Source organism: Arachis hypogaea, chromosome 2, assembly GCF_003086295.3.
Source record: "Arachis hypogaea cultivar Tifrunner chromosome 2, arahy.Tifrunner.gnm2.J5K5, whole genome shotgun sequence".
Classification (NCBI taxonomy): Eukaryota; Viridiplantae; Streptophyta; class Magnoliopsida; order Fabales; family Fabaceae; genus Arachis; species Arachis hypogaea.
Window position 1 is genome coordinate 9,913,580 of NC_092037.1, and position 27,140 is coordinate 9,940,719.

The window sequence follows — 27,140 nt, forward strand, 5'->3', positions numbered from 1 at the left end:
TAGGTTAGAAGTTAGTATATACTTTTCTTTTGGTAGAGATAATTGAAGTCATTTTTCAATGGCAGGCTAATATATATAAAGAGGCTATTCCTTATGGAACACCCTTGCTTATTAGGTTAGACTATTTGTGCAAACTATTGAGCTGTTTAGCATTTCAACAAACCAGCAACATATACACTTGCCCATATAGTAGTTGTAATAATAACTACTTCAATTTTTTTTTTTAATTTTTAATACTCAAATAGAATTAAATATTCAAATAATCATTGATTATAATAGATTTTTGTCTTAATAAAATTGAATAAATCGCTATAGTTCACTGCTTACATTATTTTAGTTTTTTAAATTTAAAATTTATTATAATAATTTTTTATTCAATTTCAGGTACTATATTGATTTTTAGACTCTTTTTAATATTGAGTTAACAAGCAAAATGTTGAACTAACTCTGATTTACTACGTTAGACACAGAATTAAATAATATTTGTTCGTTTTAATTTAGTGCTTAAACAAGATAAATAATAAAATTATTTTTGGATAATAAAAAAAGATAACACGATTTAGACATTTTATAAATTTTTTTCATCTTTTCGTTTTATCTTGTTTATTAAATGCCAAAATAAAACGCTGTTGCTTAGCCTTGTATTTAGGGTGATAAGTTAGAATTAATTTAACACTTTATTCACTGATTTAGTGTTAGAAATAATTCAGTAACTAATATGATGTCTAAAACTGAATTTCAATGCAAAATTAATATAATAAATTTTGGATTTGAAAAACTAAAATAGTAAAAATTATAATTTAAAAGACTATTTTAAAGATTTAGTTTACTAAAATTATATATTTCTTTCTTATATGATCCGTCAAATGAATATTTTGATGAAATGCTCAAATTATTCTTCTTATTAAAAATTTATGTGTATTGCTATTTTCTATGTAAAGAACCCACCACCAGCAATCCCATTTCATATATATGCTATATACTACTCTTTAATAATTATGATATGTGTCCACATTTAAGATAGGATTATTAGAACCCATCCGTCTCAAGTCCTATCAAATTATTCTTCATATTCCATTTCAAATTAAAACCCACTGCTTTCTTATGTGCCATGATTTCAATTCTAATTTCTAACCAGTATTTATTTTCCACCTTTTTTTTATCGTCTTTCTTTCTTTCTTTTCACAAAAAAAAAAAAAAGAAAAAAGAAAAAAGAAAAAAAAGATCATGTACTTTCAGATATACAATAGAGCTTTATGTTATGTACATGTGTTATTAAGACATGTATCAATTCATACTTCATTTATCATCAAATAAGAGATAAACTCAATTCAGATGAATTTTACATCCACATCTAATAATAATAATAATAATAATAATAATAATAATAATAATAATAATAATAATAATAATAATAATAATAATAATATCCAAGTTAATACAATATTAGTTTAATTATTTTATAATTTTTTATAATTTTATTAAATTTAACTAATATAAAAATTTAATTATTAATTTTAAAATTATAGCGACCTCATTAAAAATCTGATAACAGATTATTTAAATCTATAATATAATATTCTAGGCATAATCTGTACATATAATGCACAAAACATTGAGTAGTGGGTTAAAGGCTTTTGTTGTTTTGGTGGGTGGTCCATCTACTGAATGAGAAGAAGTGGGGACAGAAATGGAAATAAAAAAAAGAAGAAGAAAAGATTTGAAAGGGCTTCAGATTGAGAAAGTGGTGGGGCCCAGATTGGCATCAGGTCCAGCCCAGTGACAGAAACGTACACTCTTAGTTGGACGCGTGGCTTATAACTTTCATGCAACGTATTCCCCTTTTTGGACTTTTAATAAATTATTTTTCCTAATAAGATCTTCTAATCTGGTATTAAAACTATGCTTGTTTGAAAAAAAATAGAAAAAAATATAAAAAATAAAATAAATAAAAAGTAATTATTTTTTATTATTTGGTTAATAAGAAAAATTAAAAAATAAGAAAAAATTTGAAAAATTTATCATTTTTTTCTCTTTAATATTAAAAAGAAAATAAAAAATATTATTTTTTATTTTTAATATTAATTTTTTTATTTTTTAATATATTTTATAATATAAAAATAAAATTTTTTTAATAATATCTCTTTTTTATTTTTTTTATCCAAACACATTTAAAAAAATAAAAAATCACTTAATTTCTTTTTTTAATTTCTTTTTTTTTTATCTGTCACTATTTGAACTCTATTTAAAATGTTATTATTAATATAAAATAAAATTAAAAATTTTAATATTTATTTAAATAAACGAGTGAGTTATCTATTAAATTAATACAATTGATTGAAATTCTAACTCATTTAATACAATTATAATCCTAATCATAAATTCATGATGAGGGTTAAATTATTAAAAATGTTAATTATACAATAATATAATCATCATAATTGATCAAGATGATAAATCTCTTAAAATATTTTTTTGGGTAAGATGATTTGTTTATTCACATAATATTTAAGAATTTTTATTCAATATATTTAACATTTATAAAAATTCTAACCAGCAAGTAGTGTATTAAGAGACAAATAATTTACTATTTAAGCTAAGACCTCATCTTATTGTTTATTATTTTTTTGGTGATATAATATCTTATTGTTTTTTTTTTTTTTTGGACCTGAATATCTTATTGTTAATTTGATATAGTTGGCATGCTTTCTTTTTGGTCTTCACATTTTTTGTTTTGCTCAAAATTATTTGAGGAGATTGAGGGCTGGGCCAGTGGGCCACTCCATTTTCTTTTTGTTTTTTATTAAATGAAAGAAAAAACATTGACTTTTGGTACCAAGATAATTAATATGCCAACTAAATCACAAAAAATTGTCCCGAAAATGCAATTCACTAATAAAAATATTTTAAAAATTTTAAATGATAAAAATATCGGATATCTCTAAAATGAGCTCAACAATTATGTGCTTATTAAATAAGTCACATTTATATAAACCATTAGATTCTATTAGATAAAAATCAAAGGCTAATAATAAATATAGAATATCCTAGTACATAAATAAATGCTTAAAATAGCAATACTTTGATATACAATACTTTAAATGGCAACAAATTTTTTATTATTAAATAATTAAATATAAAATATATAAATATAAAATATATGAATATTTTTTATTTATTAAAATTAATTATTATGAAAATTTTTTTATAATATTAAAAAATTATATTAAAATAATATTTTAAACTGTAACATAAAAATATAAAATAATTAAAATTTTATTTTATATTAATTGACAAATAATTAGATTATTATATTCTAAATTTATTAACTAACTATTTTTATTAAAGATATTATTATATAATATAATTTTTCATAAAAATATTTTAAAGTATAATTTATTTAAAATATTATATATAATACATAAAAATATTAACTTTTATTTTTTAATTTAAAAAAAACAGAATAAATATTATAATTTTAAATAAAATTTATTAACTAACTATTTTTATTAAAAATATTATTATATAATATAATATTTCATAAAAATATTTTAAAAATATAATTTATTTAAAATATTATATATAATATATGAAAATATTAACTCTTTTATTTTTTTTTTAAAAATAAATAATATAATTTTAAATACATACTTAAATAAATTATACTTTTACAAATATTTTAATAAAAAATTATATTATATAATAATATATTTAACAAAATAATTAGTTAATAAATTTTTAAATATAATAATCTAATTATTCGTTAAGTAATATAAAATAAACTTTAATTATTTTATATTTTTATGTTGTAGTTTAAAATATCATTTTAATATTATAAAAAAATTTGTATAATATTAATCTTAATGAATAAAAACATTATATTTTTTGTATTTATTTATTTTATATTTTTTAGAACAAAGATTTCTATCTTTATATAATAAAATATGTGATAATTTTTTTATTATATATATATATATATATGTGTGGGGTGGTAAAACGGGTTGGCTCGGGCAAAATGGGTCGAATTTGTCGGGCCGACGCACCAAATCAGCTAAAAAAGGTGGGTCGGCCTTGGATTTGAAATCTGTTAAATTAAAAAAATTCGCCAAATTATGTATATATGTTTTAATTATGTGACTTTATTTATTTTATTTTATAATTTCTTATATATGTTCAAATTATGTGACTTATTTTTTAAAATAAAGATGCTTCTATTGATAAATATTATTTTGATCAATTTTATTGAAGTTAAAAATAAAAAAAATAATAAAAAAATTATATTATAATTTGACTATTTTTTATTTGTATTTTAATTTTTTAATTATTATTTTTTAGTTAATTTTAATTAATTATATTTTTCAAAAAAAAAAAGTCAAACGGGCTATCCGCCAGCTCGCCAATCCGCCATAAAACAGGACGAGGGGGAGCGGATTGTCCTGTTTATGGTTGGGGCCTAGGCGGGCTGGGGAGAGTTGGGCGGGCCAGCTGATTTTGCCACCTCTAATATATGTACTATCTATTAATTTTTTTATATATTAAATAATTATAATCGTATAATAACATTGAAATCAAAAAACATATTAAACTGTTACAGTAAAATAATTTAAAATATCATTTTAATATAATTTTTTAATATTATAAAAGAATGTTGCATAAAAATTTTGCGAGATTGACGAATTTTTTTAATTTGACAAGTTTTAAATATTATCCAGACCCACCTTTTTTAGCGGGTTCGACGAATCGGCTCGATAGATTCAATCCGTTTTGCCACCCCTAAAATGTATATCTAAAAAGAAGATTACCATATATTTTACTATATAAAGGTAGAAATTTTTGTTCTAAAAAATATAAAATAAATAAATACAAAAAATATAAATTTTTTTATTCGTTAATATTAATTATTATGCAAATTTTTTTATAATATTAAAATAATATTTTAAACTACAACATAAAAAATAAAATAAAATAAATTTATTTTATATTATTTGACAAATAATTAAATTATTATATTTAAAATTTATTAACTAATTATTTTGTTAAATATATTATTATATAATATAATTTTTTATCAAAATATTTGTAAAAGTAAAATTTATTTAAAAAGTTATATATAGTACATGAAAATATTAATTTTTTTATTTAGGTATGTATTTAAAATTATATTATTTATTTTATTTTTTTAAAAAATTAGAAAATAAAAAAATTAATATTTTCATGTATTATATATAATATTTTAAATAAATTATATTTTTAAAATATTTTTATGAAAAATTATATTATATAATAATATCTTTAATAAAAATAGTTAGTTAATAAATTTTGAATATAATAATATAATTATTTGTCAATTAATATAAAATAAAATTTTAATTATTTTATATTTTTATGTTACAATTTAAAATATTATCTTAATATAATTTTTTAATATTATAAAAAATTTTGCATAATAATTAATTTTAATAAATAAAATATACTCATATATTTTGTATTTAATTATTTAAGAATAAAAAATTTTATTGCCGTTTAAAGTATTGTATATTAAAGTATTACTATTTAAAATATTTATTTATGTATTAAAATATTCTATATTTATTAGAGTTCATCAATGCTCTTCTTTTATATTAGCCTTTAATTTTTATCTAATAAAATCTAATGATTTATATAAATGTGACTCATTCAATAAACACATAATTGTTGAGCTTATTTTAGACATACCCAAAAATACCTTTAAAAAACATAAAAATGTGATAAAAGTACCTTGATAAAAAAAAAAGAAGCATGTCTTTGAAATAAGCCTATCTCTTTGTATCTACCTCACGTCGTTAAAATATTTTATCACATCTTTATATCTTTTAATGATATTTTTGTCATTTTTATTTTTAGTAGTAGTTTTGTCACTGATTAATTTTTTAGAGGACAGATTTGAAGAAAGAAAGTAAACTACTAAAAATACTCTTAAAAGATTTAAACACTGAAAAAAAATATCCAAAAAATCAAAACGACAAAAAGTTTCTAAAACATTAAAATATTGATAAAACTAACAAATATTAGATATATGTTCTCAAAAAGAAATTTAGAAATAAATTTTAATGTATTCTTTTGTAAGTATAGTTAGAAAAATAAAATACATATTTTTTAAAATTTAATCATTTTATGCTATATATATCAAAGAATTCTCTACATTAGGAAGAAAATAAAAAAATGATACAAAATAACGTACAAATATTTTTATCGTAAGTTATTATGATTCTTTAAAAAAATATATTTATCAAAAAATTATAAATAATATAAGTTGGTTTAAAATTATATCAATGTTATTAAATCTCAACTCATTATTCTAGTCACAAAAACAAAAAAAAAACTCAACTCATTAAAATATGATCGTTATTATATATTCATGAGTGATAAATGTTTGATGGACCATTTACATTATTTAAGACTGACCCACAATCCTTGTTTTAATATATATATATATATATATATATATATATATATATATATATATATATATATATATATATATATATATATATATATATATTGATTTTTTAATATTGATAGAATATTTTTGTTTCATTATCATTAAAACGAATTGAAAGACAAACTTTTATTATTTGAATGTGCTAGCGCTTATTTATGATTTTATCAGAAGTTATTATCGAATTCGATCATAACATGTATTATTTCATAAACAGTTTATTTTCATAAATGGAAAATAAACAAGGGGAATAAAGGAGAGGTGTGCATCTTGAGCATCTCCATTTGCTAGACTCTCATTCGCGAAATCGATCGATCATCGTTTTCAATAAACAAAACCATTGGCATTTGGACAAAACATTCGTTTTCCAAATCCAACAAAGAACAAAGATCAATTTATAATTTAGACTAAAATGATAAATAAATTTTTTAAAAAATTATCAGTTTAAATAGATTAGTAGTAATTGTAGATATATTATTTTTAAAATAATTTCTATAATTAAAATAAAAATTTTAATTTAAATTAATTTATCTAAATTTACTATTCTAAAAAATTTATTAATATTTTTTTTAAAATTAATCTATATAAATTTTTAAAAGTTTATTTATCATTTTACTCCGATCTATGTATTATGGGGTCCATAAAGTACTTTACAAGTGTCAATTTGGATTATGTGAGTTTGATAGCTAAATTCCAACTTTATAACAGACATGGGACTTACATATTTCCAGCTTGTAGATTTTATTTCATATATACAGTCTTCAAAATTTCTGTCACCATCCCAAGATATTATTAAAAGCTTATATTACCTCTTTTTTTCAGTATTTATTATTTTATTTGATCAAGATGATCATAATAATTAAAAGGAGTAAAAAATGTTTATGATAAAAGATAACATGATTGCTATTTCACAAACCATTTTTTCTTAGGATACACAAAATGGCCTCTTATATATCATTGTTATTTGTAAATTGTAACTACTTGATTATGCTATTCTATTTTTTTAAACAGTTGCATTTTATTAATAACTTACTATATTTTTTAAATAATCCTATTCAACTTAAATAGTACTCTCTAATCTGTACTATCTAGAGTAAAAGAAATATGTATGATTGCAACCATAAAAGTTTGACATTGCTGGCTTGACACCTTCAACTATTGCCAAAAAAGAACATTAATAATTCTCTTGTTCAACTATTGCTGGCTACATTTCTTGCAGCTTCTAATATTATCACCTTTCTTGCAATTATTTGAAACACAAGAATCCAAAAAAAAGTTTCATCTATTTACAACTAAGTCAAATAGAGACACCACATCCATGTATACAGGGAGATTGTTTTTTCCAAAAAAGAGAAACTAAAGATGTTTCCTATATTCGAATCCCGCCTTATGCATGCAGCAACCCATTAGCTAGCGATAAATCTTTAAATAGAGCTCAGTATTACGACGGATTAATCCTTGATCTGTCGAATTGAAGAATATCGTGGAAAACCAAAAATGTCTCCTATAATTAATAACCATATTTTAGTATTCATTCCATTATTAGATTGATTTATCGTAATGATATATAGATAAATTACATGTTAATTGAATTAGTTAGTTAATCTCTGTATGTGTGAATAGATAGTAATAATTTAAAAAAATAAAAAAAGCTTAAAAATTGTTTTTTGAGAAGACAATGACAATCACAACTAAAAAGTCATCATCAATTTTGTTTTTTGTTTTTCAATATCTTGCTGTAATTCTTTGCGATACTAAGTTTAAATCTATCATCTTTTCAGCATTTGTTTTGCACCAATAACATTAAGTTTATGCAATTACGCTAACATCGAATTTTCTTGAATTTTAGCAATTTTATCATTTTGAGTTTTAATAGTTTTATTTGCTCTTAGTAGTACCTTGATACGTTTTGAATTTTTGTAATTTTGTCTGCATTTTTTTCCGCAATTCTATCTACATTCCAATTTTTCATAGTGGTTTCAAAATATTTGAGAATTTTATTTACATATTATTATATTTTTTTTACTTCATCATGTTTTTAATAAGTTGCAAATTCAAGTAACTTGAATTTGAGAAAAAAAAATATCTATAAAAATTGTAGATAATTTTGAAAGAAGGAAAAAAAAGGTGACGTTATCAATTTAGAGTGATATTATCATCTCTTATTAATTTTATATTATTTAGTTTGATAATAAATTAATTATATAATTATGATTAAATTATATCGTTGGCCTATAAATAAATAATTTTTATTGTATATTGACATAATAACATTTGAATATTAAATTTATTTTTAAATTAATAAATTCTAAACTCCCAATTGATATACACTAATTATTATTGACATAAAGATCATATATCAAATATTATTTAAATCATGTATAACCAAGTGTCTTATAAAAGACTTATAGAACGGAGATATATTATATAACAGATTTTTTTTCTTTGAAACAAAAAACTCAACATAATAAGGTAGAGCATCAACAAAAAAGTACTAAACAGATAAAATAAATTAATTCTTAATTATCTTCGGCAAAAGACAGCAACAATCCAAAAGATCAAATATCATTTAACTCTTTGTAATTCCTAATCGACTTGTTAACTACTCTTGCAATACCCATTTCTTGATTCCTTATCAAGTTAATAATTATATTAACAAAATAGTTATTGGATAATTGAAGAACATATAACTAAATAGACCTGTAAAGTTGCAAACCAAGATATTATAATTCTTGATCTATAGGTATGTAGTTACTTGTCCAACATATGGTCCATAAATTATGTTTATGGTGAAATGAACTAAACAAACACAAATAGCTCATGGACCTTTGGGATTATACTTTGATAACCCTCAAAATTCAAAATCACAATTTTAAATTCAGGCCAAACTATTTAACAAAAATAAAATGAGTTCGAAGTCACCGGCAACACAATAATTACAAAAATAAAATATTTTGATTAACTAGTTTAGTAGAGGCTGTGCGAACGCAGGCTTCCGCTATCACAAATTATGACGTAGATTCTACCATTTGGGTAGACCTTAGGATTGCACTCCTCCTAAGTGCAATGGAAATTGCTATCCTAGGCCATGGACTTTTTTGATCACCCATCGACCTCGTCCAGATAAGTATGCTGCAATTGTCGTCATGCCTTTTTTTTATATTGCATCGCAACATTTTTATAGGCATGTTTTTTTGATGTAATACATTAGTATAGCGTGTCTTTTTTCCATCCATAAATAAAAGAGCAGGAGAAATGTAAAATAAAAAGAGATCAACCACACATATAAGAAAAAGAAAAAAAAAATAACAAGAGAAGAAAAAACCAACAAAAAAAGAACAAGAGAAAACCTGACAAGATTGAAGGGCAAAGTGAATTATGGGTAGAAGAATAAAAGTGACGATGAACCAAGAGATATAGAAGGAGAAACAATCAAGACTTAGAGAATTGGATCTCAATTGATAATGTATTGCAGTTAATAGAAAACAACTTTGGAACAACTTTAAAGGATAACCAAAAATGAAAGAGAGGTCTAGAGGAAGTTAGCATAAAATCAAGGTCTAGAGAAAGGAAGAGAATTGTTTCTACTTTCTAGTCAGGTTGGTGATGTTAAACCTGTTGCAGTCATCTTATTTTCTTTTTGTATTTTGGGAAGTAGAGGAGAGTGGATTATATAAACGAGCGAGTGGCAGAATTCATAACCATTGGTGGCTAAGAAAATGAGTCCCGGCTCATAGTGTAAAAAAATTCGAGTGATAGTGATAGAAAAGCATGGTATATTTTTTGAATGTTATTTGATATGGTTTTAATGTTGTGCATTTTGATATATGGATATCTTCTTGGCTAAACCGTTTAGATGGTATCATTTTAAAGAACTTTTATCTAGGTATTAGTTTTAGTACGAGGAGTATTTTGTTTTGCTTGTAATTTTGGTTGGAGAATTGTTATTTGTGATATTTTGTAAGCATTTATTGCTTGTTTTCTCCCCTATAGAGTTTTGAACTAATTAATAAAAATGTCATTCAACAATTGATTCAATTTCCTAAGCAATCAAATTTCCAAAATTAGCATAATTTATTGTAATTTCAAAATTGTGAAACCATAAATTTTATAAGCAGATTTCAAATTTTTTTATGATTAAAATATCAATATTTGTATTGTTCTGTATACAAAATAATTTATGTACTCTTTAAAAAATTTAACACAAAAAAATTCGATTTTATCATAGTTTTTTCAACTCTCTAATTTCAGGTATTAAAAAATTAGAGGTTCAATAATTTTTTAAATTAGAATGCATAACCTCTAAAGAAATAAACAAATATTAAGTTTATTATCATTAAGTTTGTACTTGCCAATTGCCATTGTTGATAGTGATAATTTCTTGAGAGAGATAAAATAAATAGTGTTATGAATCTATAAAGTTGTTTTATTATCCAATAAACAGTTTCATTGTATGCGAAATGTTAGATGAGTCAATTGAAAAAATAAATTAAAATCACTTCGGGTAATAATAAACATATGAATCTATTTTACATAAACCTATTAACTCCTACATGAAAAGAAAAGAAAAAATGTTATATTCTGTTTCATTGAATGCAGAACATTGAAATAAACCGAATGCACCCTTAAAGTTGGAAACAGTTTTATCATTCACCATACTAAATATTAAATAATTAGACTCCGTTTAGATAGGGACTGCGCGAACGCAGGTCCCACTACCACAAATTATGACGTAGGCTCTACCACTTGGGTAGACCTTAGGCAAGCACCCTTCCAAAGTGCAATGGAAGTCACCAGCCTAGGCCATGGGTTTTCTTGATCGCCCATTGACCCCGTCCAGGTAAGTATCGTTAAATTGTTGTAGTGCCTCGTCTTTTATAGCATATTGAAGACTTCTCACACTCCTCTTCCATCTATGTGAGACTTCAAATGTCAGACATATTGCTTCTTGCCTCATATTTTCGATGTAGGATTTGAATATTTCGTTCAATGAACTCAATGAATAGCTAGTTATTAGTCTCTAGTTAAAATGATTTTCAGTAATAGAATATGAAAAAAGAAACTTCACATTTCAAAAATGAAAACATATTTAGAAGACTAAAGATAAGAGAAACAAATTTACAAGAAGAAACTAACTGAAGAATGAAGAAAATTATTTTTAGCAAAAGTTATCAATAATACCATATTTAGTATTTTAGATGTTCATATTTGTACTAGGAGAAAAGGAGAAAAAAAGAATTAGAATATGTTGAGTCTTGCATTGATCAAATCAAATGCTTAAAAAGCATATGTTAGGTTACAAACTTTTTTTTTTCATTAGGATACATTAATTTATATATTTAGCTATTCTTATCTTAGGTCGTATCTTCATAGTTCCACAAAATTCATTAACAGACATATTTATATACTTTAGCGACAACCCAATTCAAGCACATATCGTTCTTTCTGATTAACAAATACCTTCAAAATTATATTAGGTTAATTTTATAATGATGATTAAATTGTATCATTATTGACCTATAAATTGATCATTTTTATTGTACAATCACATAATTACATCTGATTATCAAATTTATTTTTAGATTATTATCATAAACTCTAAACTCGCAATTGATATACAATAATTATTATTGACATAAACACCTATATCAAATATTATTTAAACTATGTATAACCAAAAGTGTCTTATAAAAGATTGGTTAAAATAAAATATAAATTATAATGGAGAGTTTTTTTTTAAGATAATAATCATAAGGACAAAATAGTTATTTAGTAATTAAAGAATATATAATTAAATAGACTTGTTGCAAACAAAGATATTATCATCCTTGATCTAACACAAATAACTCATAAAGTCTTTTGGGGTTATACTTATGCTAATACTAAAAAATCAAAATCAACTAGTAGAGGATGATATTATACTATGGTTATAATATTATATTTAGGGTTATACTTATACTTATCTAATACTTATACTTATGCTAATATTTAAATTAACTAGTTTAGTAAAGACTGCGCGAATGCAGATTTCCGCGATCATAAATTATGATGTAGGCTCCACTACTTAAGTAGACCTTAAGACAGCAACCCTCCTAAGTGTAATGAAAGTTGATAGCCTAGACCATGGGGTTTTTTTTATCACTCATCAATCCCGTAGGTAAGTATGTTGCAATTGTCATTGTGCCTTTCATTTTATATTGCATCGCAACATTCTCAGAGACATATTTTTTCGATGTGGTACATTAGTATAGCGCGTCTTCTTTCCATCCATAAATAACAGAGGAGGAGAAATTTTAAAGAAAAAGGATTAGCCATACATGTAAGAAAGAGGAAAAAAAAGTAACGAAAGAAAAAAAACCAACAAAAAAAGAATGAGAGAAAATCTAATAAGACTGAAGAGCAAAATGAGTTATGGGTATGAGAATAAAAGTAACAATGAATGAGGAGATATAGAAGGAGAAACAATCAAGATTTGGAGAATTGGATCTCAACTAATAATGTATTGCAGTAATAAGAAAGCAACTTTGGAACAACTTTAGAGGACAACCATAAATGAAAGAAAAGCTCCAGAGGAAGATAGCATAAAAATAAGGTCTAGAGAAAGGAAGATATTGTTTCTAATCAAGTTAGTGATGCTAAACCCGTCACAGTGATATTTTTTTTTGTATTTTTGAAAGTAGAGGAGAATGGGTTGTATAAGTGAATGAGTGTGAGAATTCATAACCATTGGTGGCTAAGAAAATGAGTCTTGTCTTCTAGTGCAGAAAATTCGAGTCATAGTGATAGAAGAGCATGGTGTATTTTTTGGATGTTATTTGATATGGTATCAATATTGTGCATTTTGATCTATGGTTATCTTCTTAGCTAAAGCTATTTAAATAGCATTGTTTTAAAGAACTTTTATCTAAATCTTAGTTTTAGTATAGGGAGTATTTTGTTTTGCTTGTGATTCTGGTTGGAGAATTGGTATTTATGATTGTAAGCACTTTTTGCTTGTTTTCTCCCCAATAGATTCGGAAGTTTTGAACCAATTAAGAAAAAATGTCAGTCGACAATTAATTCAGAATTTCCCAAGCAATCAAATCTCCAGAATTAGCATAATTTACTGTAATTCCAAAAATGTAAAATCATAAACTCTATATGCAAATTTCAAACCTTTTTATGATTAAAATATCAACATTTGTATTGTTCTGTATACAAAAATAGTTCATGTACTCTTTAAAAAATCTAACACGAAAGAAATTCGATTTTATCATAGTTTTTTGACTCTCTAGTTTTAGATATTAATAAATTAGAAGTCCAGTCATTTTTTAAATTAGAATATATAATTCCCAAAATTTTGAGTATAAAGAAATAAACAAATATTAATAAGTTAATTATCGTTGAGATTGCACTTGCCAAATGTCATTGCTAATGGTAACAATTTTTTGAGATAAAATAAATCACTACGGGTAATAATAAACATATAAATTTATTTTACATAAACCTATTAACTCCTACAAAAAAATGACAAACTTAATGTTGGAAACAGTTTTATCACCGTACTAAATAATTAAACTCCATTTAGATAGGAACTGCACGAACGCAAGTCCCATTACCACAAATTATGACGTAGGCTCCACCACTTAGGTCTATTGGGCTAACGTGGAGAGCTCTCGACCACCGGGAAGATTTTCAGGGAGGAATCAAGTGAGATAACATAAGATGAGAAGACACCATATCCAACTTAAAATCTTAAGGTGTTAAGTTAATGGGTCTCTTATCTTATAAACTCCTCACTCTTCCTTGCTTTCTTTGATGTGAGACTAACTTCAACACTCCTCACACTTGCAACATTAACACGAGCATCCTTCAAAAGTGCAATGGAAGTCACTAGCCTAGGCCATGGATTTTTTTGATCGTCCATTAACCCCGTCCAGTTAAGTATCCTTAAATATTGTAGTATCTCGCCTTTTATAATGTATTAAAGACTTCTCACACTCCTTTTCAATCGATGCGAGATTTCAAATGCCAAACTTATTGCCTTTTACTCTCGATGTGGGACTTGAATATTTCGTTTAATAATTCCAATGAATAGCTGGTTATTAATCTCCAGTTGAAGTAATTTTTAGTAATAGAACATGGAAAAGAAAATTTCACATTCTAAGAATGAAAATATATTTAGAAGTTGGAAGACAAGAGAAACTAAATTACAAAAAGGAAGTAGTTGAAGAATGAAGAGAACTATTTTTATCAAAACGTATCAAATGATACTATACTTATTATTTTAGATGTTCATATTTATACCAGAAGTAAAAAAGAACTAGAAAATGTTGAGTTTTACATCGATCAAATTAAATGCTTAAAAAGCATATGTTAGGTTACGAGAATGAACCTTCTCAATTTTTTTGATAATTAAGAGAATAAAGTATGATCTCTTATCATTAATTTTATAAGTGAGACAAAAAAATATAAAAAAATATTAAAAGGTTAAAAATTACACTTTACTCTCTCAATTGTTAAAAAAATAGAAAAGATTCATTTCCTTAGGTTACAAACTGTTTTTTTTTTTTTCATTAAGATACATTAGTTTATGTATTTATCTATTCCTATGTTAGGTCATATCTTTATAGTTCAACAAGGTTCGTTATCATACATATTTATATACTCTAATGGCAATCCAATTCAAGCACATCCTGCTCTTCCTAATTAACAAATACCTTCAAAGTTATATTAAGTTAATTTCATAATGATGATTAAATTGCATCCTTATCCTATAAATGGATACTTTTCATTGTATATTCACATAATAACATTTGACTATCAAATTTATTTTTAGTTTATTATCATAAATTTTAAACTCGTAATTGATATACACTAAATAATCACTTCTCAATAAAAATGATTAGAGAGAGAGCGGGGGTGGGAAACACAGGGAGGGGTAGACCTAAGGAACATGATAAGGATCTTAGGATTTGGAATCGAGAAGAGTGTCGACGGTTGGAGAACGAGTTCTTTTTCATTTTGGTGAGCAATCATCCTGATGACATTTTGAAGAGAGAAGTATTCCAACTGTTCAACTAGACGGGGTGCATCAATGATATATATCTATCCCAGAAACAAAGAAATGAAAAAATATACATATTTGCATTTGTTCGGTACACAACGAAAGGAGGGGCATTGAAGGCTATAGCAGAAATGAACTGACTAAGGCTAAGAGGCAAGGTAGTCGGTGTGGAGGAGGTTAAGTACAGAAGAATACCAGGAACAACGAACATAACCAGTAGATATACATAGGATGACAGGCGACACCTCTACACGAGGCAGTCGCGTGGAGAAGTAGCACAGCATGATTCTGAGTCACCTGGACATGAATTACGACAGAAGGAAGTTGACAAAGACTCGCATGAAAATGGGTGAACAAAGATGGTGGAAGTAGCAGTGGCAAAAGAAAATTTGGAATGGTTGCAGAGGAGTCTCGTAGGGGGCACGACTAAGGCAATTAACTTTAGTTCTTTAAAGGAAAGGATCGCGAAGAACTTGCCTAACGTTGTCCAGGTTCGGGAAATGGGAGCCTACAAAGCTCTTCTGACTTTTGATAGTGTTTCGCATGCTGAAGAAGCATACACATTCCACATGAATAGCCTACTCCAGATGTTCCATAGTGTGTGGAGGTGGGAAGAGTCGAAACATAGTGAAACTTGAAGGGTATGACTGGAGTGTTTTGGGGTGTCACTACATGCTTGGTCAGTTAACACGTTCAAAATGCTAGGAGGTCAATGGGGTGAAGTGGTTGGATGTGATAGAGAAACAGAATTGTGTAGCTCGTTTACTCTAAGTCGTGTGCAAATCGATACCTGTGTGATAGACGTAATCTAAGAGTGGATACATATCACAATTGATACGGGAGGCTTTGATATTCTGGTGAAGGAGGTTGGACATGAGATTGCAGTGCATCGAGAAATTTGAGGGTGAAGAAACAGGTGTACAATGGAACCCCGGTAACATAAGCAAGACTTCAGGTACATATATAAGGCAGCGACAGAAAACAGATTCATTGCACGAAGGAACCCAGGAGAAAGACTTGCTGATGATGGTAACATGGGGAGAGGAAGATGACGAAGGCAGATTAGTAATTCCAGACATAATTTTGAATGAATGGAGTAATAATAGTGCATATCTTCAGCGCGAGGATTTAGTAACGTATCAAGCAATCATTGGAGAAAATATCGGAGTACTTGATTTGGGGGGAGGGTACATTATGAGTATGGAGGAAGGGTCTGAGAGAACGGTAACATGTGAAATCATTAGGCTGGGAAGGGGGTCGATTAATGAAAAGAAAAAAAAGGCCTGCTTGTGCAAGACTTGGGCCAGCGACTATAAGAAGTATGAGGAAGGAGGACCGGACATGTTGGGCCCAACTAAGTCAGATCTTGCGGATGGGGTACTTGGGCCTGAGGTGGAGGATTTGGGTCGGGTCTTTGGTAGGGGAGTTGGGCGCTGGTATCTCAAGCGTGTGGAAGTGGGCGAAAGGGAAAGACGCAGCGCTTATACAGGGGTATCCCTCGCGGGGGATGGCGGCGCATTTGATGGGGTTGGCCACAGAGGGGATGGGTTCATCTCGGGTCTGGGGAACCGGTCGATCCTCGATGGAGGTTTCCACCTCCAAACCGGTGAGGGTGATGCTGTCGACAACCAGAAAAGTGATGTGAATGGAGGGACAGTGCTCCCATCAGCCATGGTCAATGTTGAGGATTGTGGCGATGCGGAATAGCAGGAGGGGGCAGTTGGTCGAAGTGGCAAGCCTTGTGAGTGTGTCAAGGATAGAGGAGTGAAACCGACCAGTGGGTGCACCAAAGGGGACTTGGACATACAAGGTCCAGTGAGAAAAATGATGTCCTGCTAGAACGAGGGTCTGCTGGGGGTCAATGTAATCTGCAAAGTGGTACGAGGATGGTCCACAGACTCGATGAGGATGGCATTGAGGGGGATGATCCTGGGCATGAGGAAATTAGAAATGACGCAGAAGACAGTGACAGTCAGTACTCAAAAGTGGAGGAGTAATTGATAGAAAACAGAAGAGCCTGGGAGTTGGCAAAAGAGTTAGGAGCACTGTTATACAATGAAGAAGATGACATCATGGCAATCCTCCAAGCGTAGAATGAAGAGATAGCTCGCAAAAGGAAAGTGGGTACGCAGAAGGCAAAAATGAGACGATGCAGGCCCAAACATACAAAACAGGTGTGTAAAAAAATTTTAAATGATTTTTAGTTCTTGGAATGTTAGGGGGTTACGTGGTGATGGGAAGTTAAGAATGGTGAAACACCTAAAGAATAAACATAGGTTAAATATGATAGGCTTGATTGAGACTAAAAGACAGGCAGTAACGAGATTTGATGTTGCAAGAATATGGGGGCAAGATGGTCCAGGCTTGGAATATGTAGGCTCTGATGGCGCATCGGGTGGACTGTTGGTTATATGAGATGAATTGGTGTTTAAAATGAATAACTGCTATAAGGGAGAGAAGTGGTTGTGTGTTGAAGGAGTAAGTTTAAAGAGTAATTTCAATTGTGCGTTTATATTGGTCTATGGTGCTCATCATAGAGATGAGAAGGCCCGTGTTTGGGAGGAATTGAGCTATATAGTTGGGTTATGCCAGGTCCCTTGCTGCTTTATGGGAGACTTTAATAAAATATTACATGAGGAGGAACGCAAAGGATCTGTTGGGTTATCTAGGTTTGCGGAAGAATTTAAGAGTTGGTTACATGACATGAACTTAGTGGATTTGCCGCTCACTAACCGTAAGTTTACATGGTTTCAAGGACAATCTTGTAGTCACATAGATAGAGTTCTGGTTAGCTTGGAATGGCTAGAAGAGTTTCCAGATGCGCGCCTACGAGGTGGACCAAGGGGTTTGTCAGTTCATTGCCTTATAATAGTGCAGGACAGAAAGCTGAGGGGAGGCCCGAGGCCGTTCCGAAGCCTTGATTCTTGGTTTACACACGATGGATTCCTCAGAATGGTCAAGGAGGAATGGAGAGGCTGGGGGGAGTTATAGTTCACAGATAAATTGAAGGCTCTGACAGGTCCGTTAGGGAGATAGCATAAGGCCAATTTTAGTGAGATGGACAAGAAGATTACAAAGTTTGAGGAAGAAATAAAAAGGATTGATGATATGGTAAGCAATGGTGTGTATGATAAAACGATGGAGGCTAGAAGAAAGGCGTTGGTTACTTGTTGTGAGAGATGGTATGTGAGGAAAGAAGTACACTGGAAACAAATGTCTCGGTCTGGGCACGCGAAGGATATGGACAAAAATACAAGGTGCTTCCACAATATTGCTTCAGTTAGAAGGCGGAACAATAGGATTGATACACTGGTAATCAATGGCAGACTGGTCAGGAATCAAGCTAGAATAAAGATTGCTATCAGAGAGTTCTACAAAGATTTATATCATCAGGAAGTCTCGCCTGTGGTGGATTTCAGGGATGGTCTGGTGGTTAAGATAGGTGAAGAGGATGCTGTGGCTCTTGAAGTGTTGCCATCAGCTGAGGAGATCAGAGAGGTTGTGTGGGACTATGAGTCGTCTAAGGCGCCAGGTTGCGATGGGTACAATATGAATTTCATCAAGAAATGCTGGGATGAGATTGGATCTGAATTCACGACAGCAGTGATGGGTTTTTTTCAAACAACCAGGTTACCGACGGACTCCAATATCACATGGGTGGCGCTAACCCTAAGTTTACAGGTGCGAAGGAGATCAAAGACTTACGTCCTATTAGTATGGTGGGCTGTGTATATAAGGTTATCTCGAATGTGCTAGTTAGGAGGATGAGATCAGTGATGCCAATGCTGGTAGGTGAGACGTAAAGTGCATTTGTGAAGGGAAGAAAAATACATGATGGAACACTTATCGCGTGTGAAACAGTTAACTGGCTTAAACTGGGGAAAAAGGAGGCCGCAATAATCAAGCTAGATTTCCAAAAAGCATACGATGGAGTCAAGTGGAGTTTTGTGGACATAGTGCTGCAAAAGATGGGGTTTGGACATAAATGGATAGCGTAGGTTATGGAGTGTGTTGCAACTGCATCTATGTCGGTGTTGATAAACGGTTCGTTATCTAAGCCGTTCAAAATGGAAAGAGGCCTTCGACAAGGTGATCCGCTCTCTCCGTTCTGCGATGCTTTGAGTTGATGTCAGGGTTGAGTATCAATTTTGATAAGTCCAACTTGATTCCAATTAACTGTGATGAACAGTGGGTCCGGAATATGTGTAACTTGTTGGGTTGTAAGGGGGACAAGCTTCCAGTTAAATACCTGGGGATCTCCTTGGGAGCAAATTTGAGGTTGGCGAAGACCTGGAAGCCTATAATAGAAAAGGTGGAGGAGAAACTCAGTATGTGGAAAGCTAAGGTGCTAAATAAAGCGGAAAAGCTGGTACTTATCAAATCAGTGTTAAATAGTTTGCCAATGTATTATTTGAGCTTGTTCAAGATGCCGAAAGCTATTGTTGAGAAATTGATCTCTTTGTTGAGAAGATTCCTATGGAGTAAGGAAGATGTTAGAAATGCTATGGCATTAGTAAGGTGGGAAGTGGTGCAGGTTTCAAAGAAACTAGGCGGGTTTGGAGTTGGTGATGCGATGATTCGGAACACAACCCTGTTGTTTAAGTGGTGGTGGCTGTATGCAAAGGAAGAGTGTCTGTTGTGGAAGAAGGTGGTATGTTCTTGCAATAATCTAAGTCCCAATGAGCTATTGTCAACTCAAGTATTACCTACTAGAGGGGGCCTATGGAAGGATATATGCCAGTTACAAACCCCAAATCAGCATATAAGGAATAAGATGATTACAGGCTTGTCCATGGAGGTTGGTGATGGGCGTCGGACTCGGTTTTAGGAGGATGTATGGATACACTGTGACTCTCTGAAGGATCGGTTCCCAAGACTTTTCTGTGTTTCAAACCAGTGTGGATCTATTATAGGGGATTCGGGTTTTGAGATGGGTTAGAGTGGATTTGGAACTTCCAATGGAGGCGGGAGCTTTTTCAATGGGAATTGGAACTTCTGAGTCAACTACATGAGACTTTGAGACCTGTGAGATTAGTAAATAGCAGAGAGGATCGAGTGGTGTGAAAATATGATAGGCGAGGAATTTTTTCAACTAACTATTTTGTGCAGGTGTTGTAGGAGGAAATGATTCAAGAGGAAGTAACCAGTTACAGCTTCACTCGGTCTGTTTGGAAAGGTTTAGTTTCACCAAGGGTGGAGTTGTTTGTTTGGTTTGTCCTGATAGGCAGGGTGAATACAAAGGAAAGACTGAGTCGGTTTGGAATTATCAGTCAGAGAGATATTATATGTGTTTTTTGTAATAAAGAGGTGGAACATGTACACCACTTGTTTCTAGACTGTGCATTTGCTTGGCATGTGTGGAGTGCTTGGATTTCAAGTTTTGACTGACAATGGGCATGTCGGGGTACGGTGAAGGAGCACTTTATAAGTTGGACAGAGGAACCAAGGAACAAGGAAGATCGTAAGCAACAGTTGAGATGCTTCTGTGTGATCGTTTGGAATATTTGGATGGAAAGGAATAGGAGGATTTTTCAAAACACAGGTAAAGGTGTTGAAGAGATTGTCAACTTGACTTCGACCAGTGTGTGCGAGTGGAAAGAGGTGGATCCCTTTTGTTGTTGATAGTTATGCCAGAGATGACATGGGTAAGTGTTCGTGTTGTTTAGGTTCTTCTTATTTTTGGTTTTACTTGTGTCTGATTACCCCACTTTTATTGTGTTGAGCTTTTTACTTTTAAAAAAAATTGATATACACTAATGACTAATTATAATTTACATGAAAACCTATATAAAATATTATTGATATACACTACTTATTATTGACAAAAAAAAACATGTATCAAATTTTCAGTAATTACTTAAATTAGTTTCCGAAGATTTTAAAAGCGGATATTTTAGTTTCCAAAAAAAATAAATATACAAAAACATCTCCAAAATTTTATTTCGACAGACAAATCAGTTTCCAGTTTATGTTTTGGCAGAATAATTACCGAAATCAGTTCCAAGGTTTTTAAAAACAGATATTTTAGTCCTAAAAAAAATTAATACACAGATCAATCATTGGGAACTAAAATGTCTGACAGAAAAAAATCGTTGAAAATTGATAGGACTAAAATGTCCGCTTTAAAATCTTTGGGACTGATTTCGGTAATTATTCTGTCGAAAAATAGACTATGAATTGATTTGTCTGTCGGAGTAAAACCTTGGAAACTAATCTGTATATTAATTTTTTTTAAAGACTAAAATGTCCGTTTTTAAAATTCTTAGAACTGATATGGATAATTACTCTTTTTTTACCTTTCTTTTTATTTGAATGGCAACTATTATTTATATGTTTACTTCATATAATATTGTTGCACTTTAATTGATTCTTATATATTTTAAAAACAAAAATGTTTAACAACTGAAAACAAATATTCAAAAATTAAATGATCCCATAAAATGAAAACATTAAAAATGATTTCTTAAACGCTTTTATCAAATAAGTTTAGGTAGAGATTAAAAATAACTTATATGATTAAAGACAACTTTTTTTAATTATTAATTTGAATGTCTCCATAAACTCTTTATAGAACCTACCAAAATTTGGTACTCTCTTCAATTTAAAGGATCCAATTTTTCATTTTAGATTAAATTATCCAATTCAAAGAGAACTGGTCAATTTTTCGTTTTCAAGAGGAAGGAAACTTGTCTATAACCAAGAATGGTGTATTAATAAATATAAGGTTAAATTACTGTAATTTTTTTAAATTTATAAATTGTAATTGAGTCTTTATATTTTAAAAACTATAGGAACTAATATAGTAATTTAACCAAGATATAAAATTGCCCAATAAAACAACATTTTAGTGTACAAAAGTAAGTGAAATATTTCAACTAGCCATTGGGTTGCTATTTTACTTTGGGATAGCATAGTTTGGTATTTTTAATTGTGATTTTTGTTGTCTACATCGTACGATATGATGAACTCATAGCTCGACAATCACATCCTTCCACTATTGGATGAGATGTGGAATTCGCATAAGATAAGTCTCAAACTTAATGGTAGATGAATATGTATCGACTCAATGCATAAATAGAGTGACTATAAATAATAAGTTTTGTTCACTTCAGGTAAGGTTAACAAGGATGCTTGATTCCTTACAAGAGGTTTCTCTATTTTGGCAGTGCCAGCTTATATAAGGGATACAACCAACATATGGGCACCATGTGCAATAACTATTGATGTTGATCCCATGAAGAACTGCCACAAGACAACCGGCCAAATCTGCAAACACAAGAAACTTCTAGTCTTAATATTTTGACTCATGCCAGAAAGCAGTAATAATACAAGACAGCTAGGCATGCAAATTGAATTCAAGGATAAAGAAACAAGTAACATACATCGGGCTAAAGAGGATAAGAGAAACAATCCTGAGAACCGGTCTGTCCATGGTTTGCTTCAACTTTAACTTGATGTAACTCTTGACAGTTGACACCATAATCAAAGAGAGTTCCTTTAATTTGATTGGAACCTTTGGCAGTTCAAGCTTTCTGCTGAGTAGAAGTACAGATCCAAGAAGGAACCCTGATACGAAACCTCCAACGCTCGCAAAGTTGAGGACATAAGGCAGAAAGCAAGGATGAAATTGCAAACAAATACAAAGACAAAAGGCTGAAACCTGCATTCAAACATAGAAAATTAATCAATATGCTGGCACCAAGAAACAAGAAAAAAAAATGCCAACGAAGAAATCCAAATCCTACCCTTTTGATTTGTAATTCCCAGTTCCAAATGAGCTCAGAGAGTAAAGTTCCGAGTAATCCATACAAAGCCCCAGAAGAGGCAACAGCTGGGGTGTGCTGAAGAAAAAGAGAAGCCATCAAGGCTCCCAAAAATGCAGACATTGCATAGATTACACCAATCCTTACTGCAAGTAATAAAGTATTCATCATTCATCAGCAATTTTATCTCCAATCAACAGAATAAACAATTGACAGTAGAATCCGAACCCTAAAAGGCTAAAAGAAAAGTATTGTAAAAGGAAAAATATAATTACACGGTTCATGCTCGCGCTCTAGGTGAATTCAATGATACTGCAGAGATTGAGGAGGAGGTGGAAGAGCCCAGCATGAAGAAATGGAGAGGTGAAAAGACGCCAAGTTTGGTGATACTCTGTCACGAAATTCCTCCGAAGCGCTCCCATTTCCTCTAATCTGCACCAACCAAAAATTGAAACGAGAAGTTCCGATTAGTTGATATTAGAATTACCTCGATCCACAATAACCTAATAAGTAATATTTAATACAATTCACAATGAGAACCAGGAAAAGATTTCAGATTCAGAGAATCTTTGGAAGAAATAAAAGAACTCACTTGGACTGAGAAGGGCCTAAGAGAGGATTCTCAGAGAGAGGTTGGAAGGAGAACCTTCCGAGGGTTTTTAGGGCGCAGTAGCCGTTGCGATGAAGACACCCACGTGGATGATCACGAACACTGACACCACCCACGTGTCACCGCCAGAGCGGCGGCGTTTCAAGGAGGGAGCCACCTTGAGGTCCTGGGGGAATGCCGCCGGGAACTTTGTCGGAGGAGAGAGCTTAACGATGTCGATGAATTGATCGGAACCTCCTTCCGCTGCCATTTCCGAATCTTCTTCTCACTGTAACCTTTCACCGCCGCGAGAAATGGAGAATGAGCTACGAGTTGGTTTGTTGGTGGGAATTTTTAGAGAGAGAGAAAACGGTTGATAAGTTTCTTGAGCTTGGCGGGATTTTATTTTTATTTTTATTTTTTTGCGTTTCGGTTTCTGTTTCTGATTTCGTTTGGGGACTGATCAGCAAACGAAAGGGGTGGTAGTCAAATGATGCATAATTTAAAAATTAATTTGCGAATGAAGCAGCAAGCGGATCCGTGGCGCAATGGTAGCGCGTCTGACTCCAGATCAGAAGGTTGCGTGTTCGATTCACGTCGGGTTCAATATCCCGATCCGTAAAGCTATCGCCGGATCACAATTTTTGGTGTATTTCAGTGGGCCTAGGCCCGTAATAACATGTTTTTATTACAATGTTTTGGCTCAAGAGCCAAAAATAAAAAGGCAGTATAATTTCATAATTTGGACTGGATTCTCCTTCCTCTCCTCACTATATTCTTGACAAAAAAAAAAAAACAGTCACTATATAATATTTTCAATCAAACTTTTAAATATTTTAAACAAATTAATTGTTTATATCATATTTGCTGCAAAATTCTGTCCGCACAATTATATATATATTGGTACGAATTGTGTATATTAGTATACAAAACTTGAATGAACAAGTGAATTGTGATACCCCACCAAAAAGAAAAGAAGGAGACAAATTGTAAGTTTGCAACATCTAATAGACATGAAATTCAAACTTTTAACATATATAAAACAAAAATTGAAAGGCATTATAATTTGACCCAAAGAAAGGCAGTATAATTTGGACTAGATTCTCTTTCCTTTCCTCATTATATTCTTGACAAAAAAAAAGTTACTATATATTATTTTCTATCAATAAAAAAATACATAATAACTAACTTAGATTGATTTAGTGGTTAACTCATATCTCATCTTGTGCATACAAACTTCTAAATATTTTAAACAAATTAATTATTTATATCATATTTACTGCAAAATTCTATGCACACAATTGTATATATATATATATATATATATATATATATATATATATATATATATATATTTTGGTATAAATTATGTATATTAGTATTCAAAACTTGAATGAATAAGTGAATTTTGACATATCCCACCAAAAAAAAAGAAGACAAATTGTAAGTTTGCAACATCTAATAGACATGAAATTCAAACTTTTCAACGTATATAAAACAAAAATTGAAAGGCAGTGTAATTTGAGCCAAAGAAAGGCAGTATAATTTGGACTGGATTCTCCTTCCTCTCCTCACTATATTCTTGACAAAAAAAAAAGTCACTATATAATATTTTTAATCAATAAAAAAATACTCAATAATCAAATTAGGTTGATTTAGTAATTATCTCATATCTCACCTCATGCAAACCTTTAAATATTTTAAACAAATTAATTGTTTATATCATATTTGCTGCAAAATTCTGTATGCACAATTATATATATATTATTTTTATTGGGTATAAATTGTGTATATTAATATACAAAATTTGAATGAATAAGTGAATTGTGACATATCCCACCAAAAAAAAGAGGCAAATTGTAAGTTTGCAACAACTAATATACAAAAAATTCAAACTTTCAACATATATAAAACAAAAATTGAAAACAACAAAAAATTAGTTATGTGACCTTTTCCAACTAAATAACTGCATTTTTGTAATTGTTCATACCATGGCCCAATATTAAAGGCCCAGGTCCAAAAGAAAGACTTAGTCCAGAGGATTGAGCCTTACTACGCACCGACCTAGTATCAAGAAGTCGGTGTTGACTACGATTTGTCCTAAAAAAGTCGGGCACGATATTAGCTGGCAGATAAACACTCATTCAAATGAGTAACCGCCCCTAAAATCTCTCTAACCGCTTCATCAAGCCATATCTTAACCTCCCTAAGATAATGGGACGGTTAACACCCTAAAGATATGGCACTACTCCAACGGTGGTTATTGGCTCACCACTATAAATACACTGACACCCCTCAGGTATCTCTAAGTCCAATACTCTCTAGACCTGCTCACACTCTTGCTAACTTAAGCATCGGAGTGTCTTTGCAGGTACCACCCCCCTCTCCTCATACAAACAAGTCGGACGGAGCCTCCCGAGTTGCAGACCATTCGGAGCCCTCCTCCTTCATACATTTGGACCAGCCAACGCCATCCATTCTATTAATCTCCGGTTACCCACCGTAACATTGGCGCCGTTGCCGGGGACCCGAGAGATCATTCACCAATGGCGGACAGATCCCACGAAGAAGGCCATGTGGAGACAGACTCTGAGCAAGAGAATCTGGACACAGGCAATAACGATGTGGACATCACCCTCCACCAGGAAATTGACAATCAGCACAGAGAAGGCACCTCCGGAGTAAAAAAACCCGAAGGTAAACTCCTCAGAAGGGCGCGAGTCAGAAAAAGAAGGACCATCCCATATAACTGAACTCATGGGATTAGTCCACAGCCGCCTGGAACAGTTAGAACAAGAGCGGGAGCGGCAAAAGGAAACTGAAAAGAGCCTAAAAGAGGAGATGGAACGACGAAAAGAGTTAGAAAGAAAACTCTTAAAGTTGGAATCCTCCCTCAAAAGTCACAATTCCCGTGACGAACAAGAAGAGCCGCCCTTGGGTGGGGAAGATCCTTTCAGTCAGGACATAATGAGGGCAAAAGTTCCAAGGAACTTCAAAAGCCCTGATATGGACCTCTACGATGGAACCACGGATCCAAAGCATCATCTGAGCAACTTTAAAAGTCGGATGTACCTAGCCGATGCTTCCGACGCTACGCGATGCAAAGCCTTCCCGACCACTCTATCAAAAGCAGCGATGAAGTGGTTCGATAGCCTCCCCCCGAGGTCGGTTACTAGTTTTGAAGACCTCTCGAGGAAGTTTTTAATGAGGTTCTCAATCCAGAAAGACAAAGTGAAACATGCACCGAGCCTCCTGGGAATAAAA

At 30.6% G+C, this 27,140-nt stretch overlaps 4 non-coding genes and 1 pseudogene across 4 annotated transcripts; 1 reads left to right on the forward strand and 4 right to left on the reverse strand.

Annotated features, from left to right (window-relative positions):
• Positions 1–9,448: 9,448 nt before the first annotated feature.
• On the reverse strand, positions 9,449–9,609 carry LOC112763290 (U1 spliceosomal RNA). The gene has a single exon (XR_003182852.1). It is a non-coding gene; the product is annotated as a U1 spliceosomal RNA (small nuclear RNA).
• A 1,558-nt stretch (positions 9,610–11,167) lies between these two features.
• Positions 11,168–11,326, reverse strand: LOC112763154 (U1 spliceosomal RNA). Its single transcript, XR_003182830.2, has one exon. It is a non-coding gene; the product is annotated as a U1 spliceosomal RNA (small nuclear RNA).
• Positions 11,327–12,483: 1,157 nt separating this feature from the next.
• On the reverse strand, positions 12,484–12,643 carry LOC112763423 (U1 spliceosomal RNA). Its single transcript, XR_003182874.1, has one exon. It is a non-coding gene; the product is annotated as a U1 spliceosomal RNA (small nuclear RNA).
• Positions 12,644–22,565: 9,922 nt separating this feature from the next.
• LOC112721517 (inactive RHOMBOID-like protein 8) lies at positions 22,566–24,295 on the reverse strand (annotated as a pseudogene).
• Positions 24,296–24,410: 115 nt separating this feature from the next.
• Positions 24,411–24,482, forward strand: TRNAW-CCA (transfer RNA tryptophan (anticodon CCA)). Its single transcript has one exon. It is a non-coding gene; the product is annotated as a tRNA-Trp (tRNA).
• Positions 24,483–27,140: the final 2,658 nt, after the last annotated feature.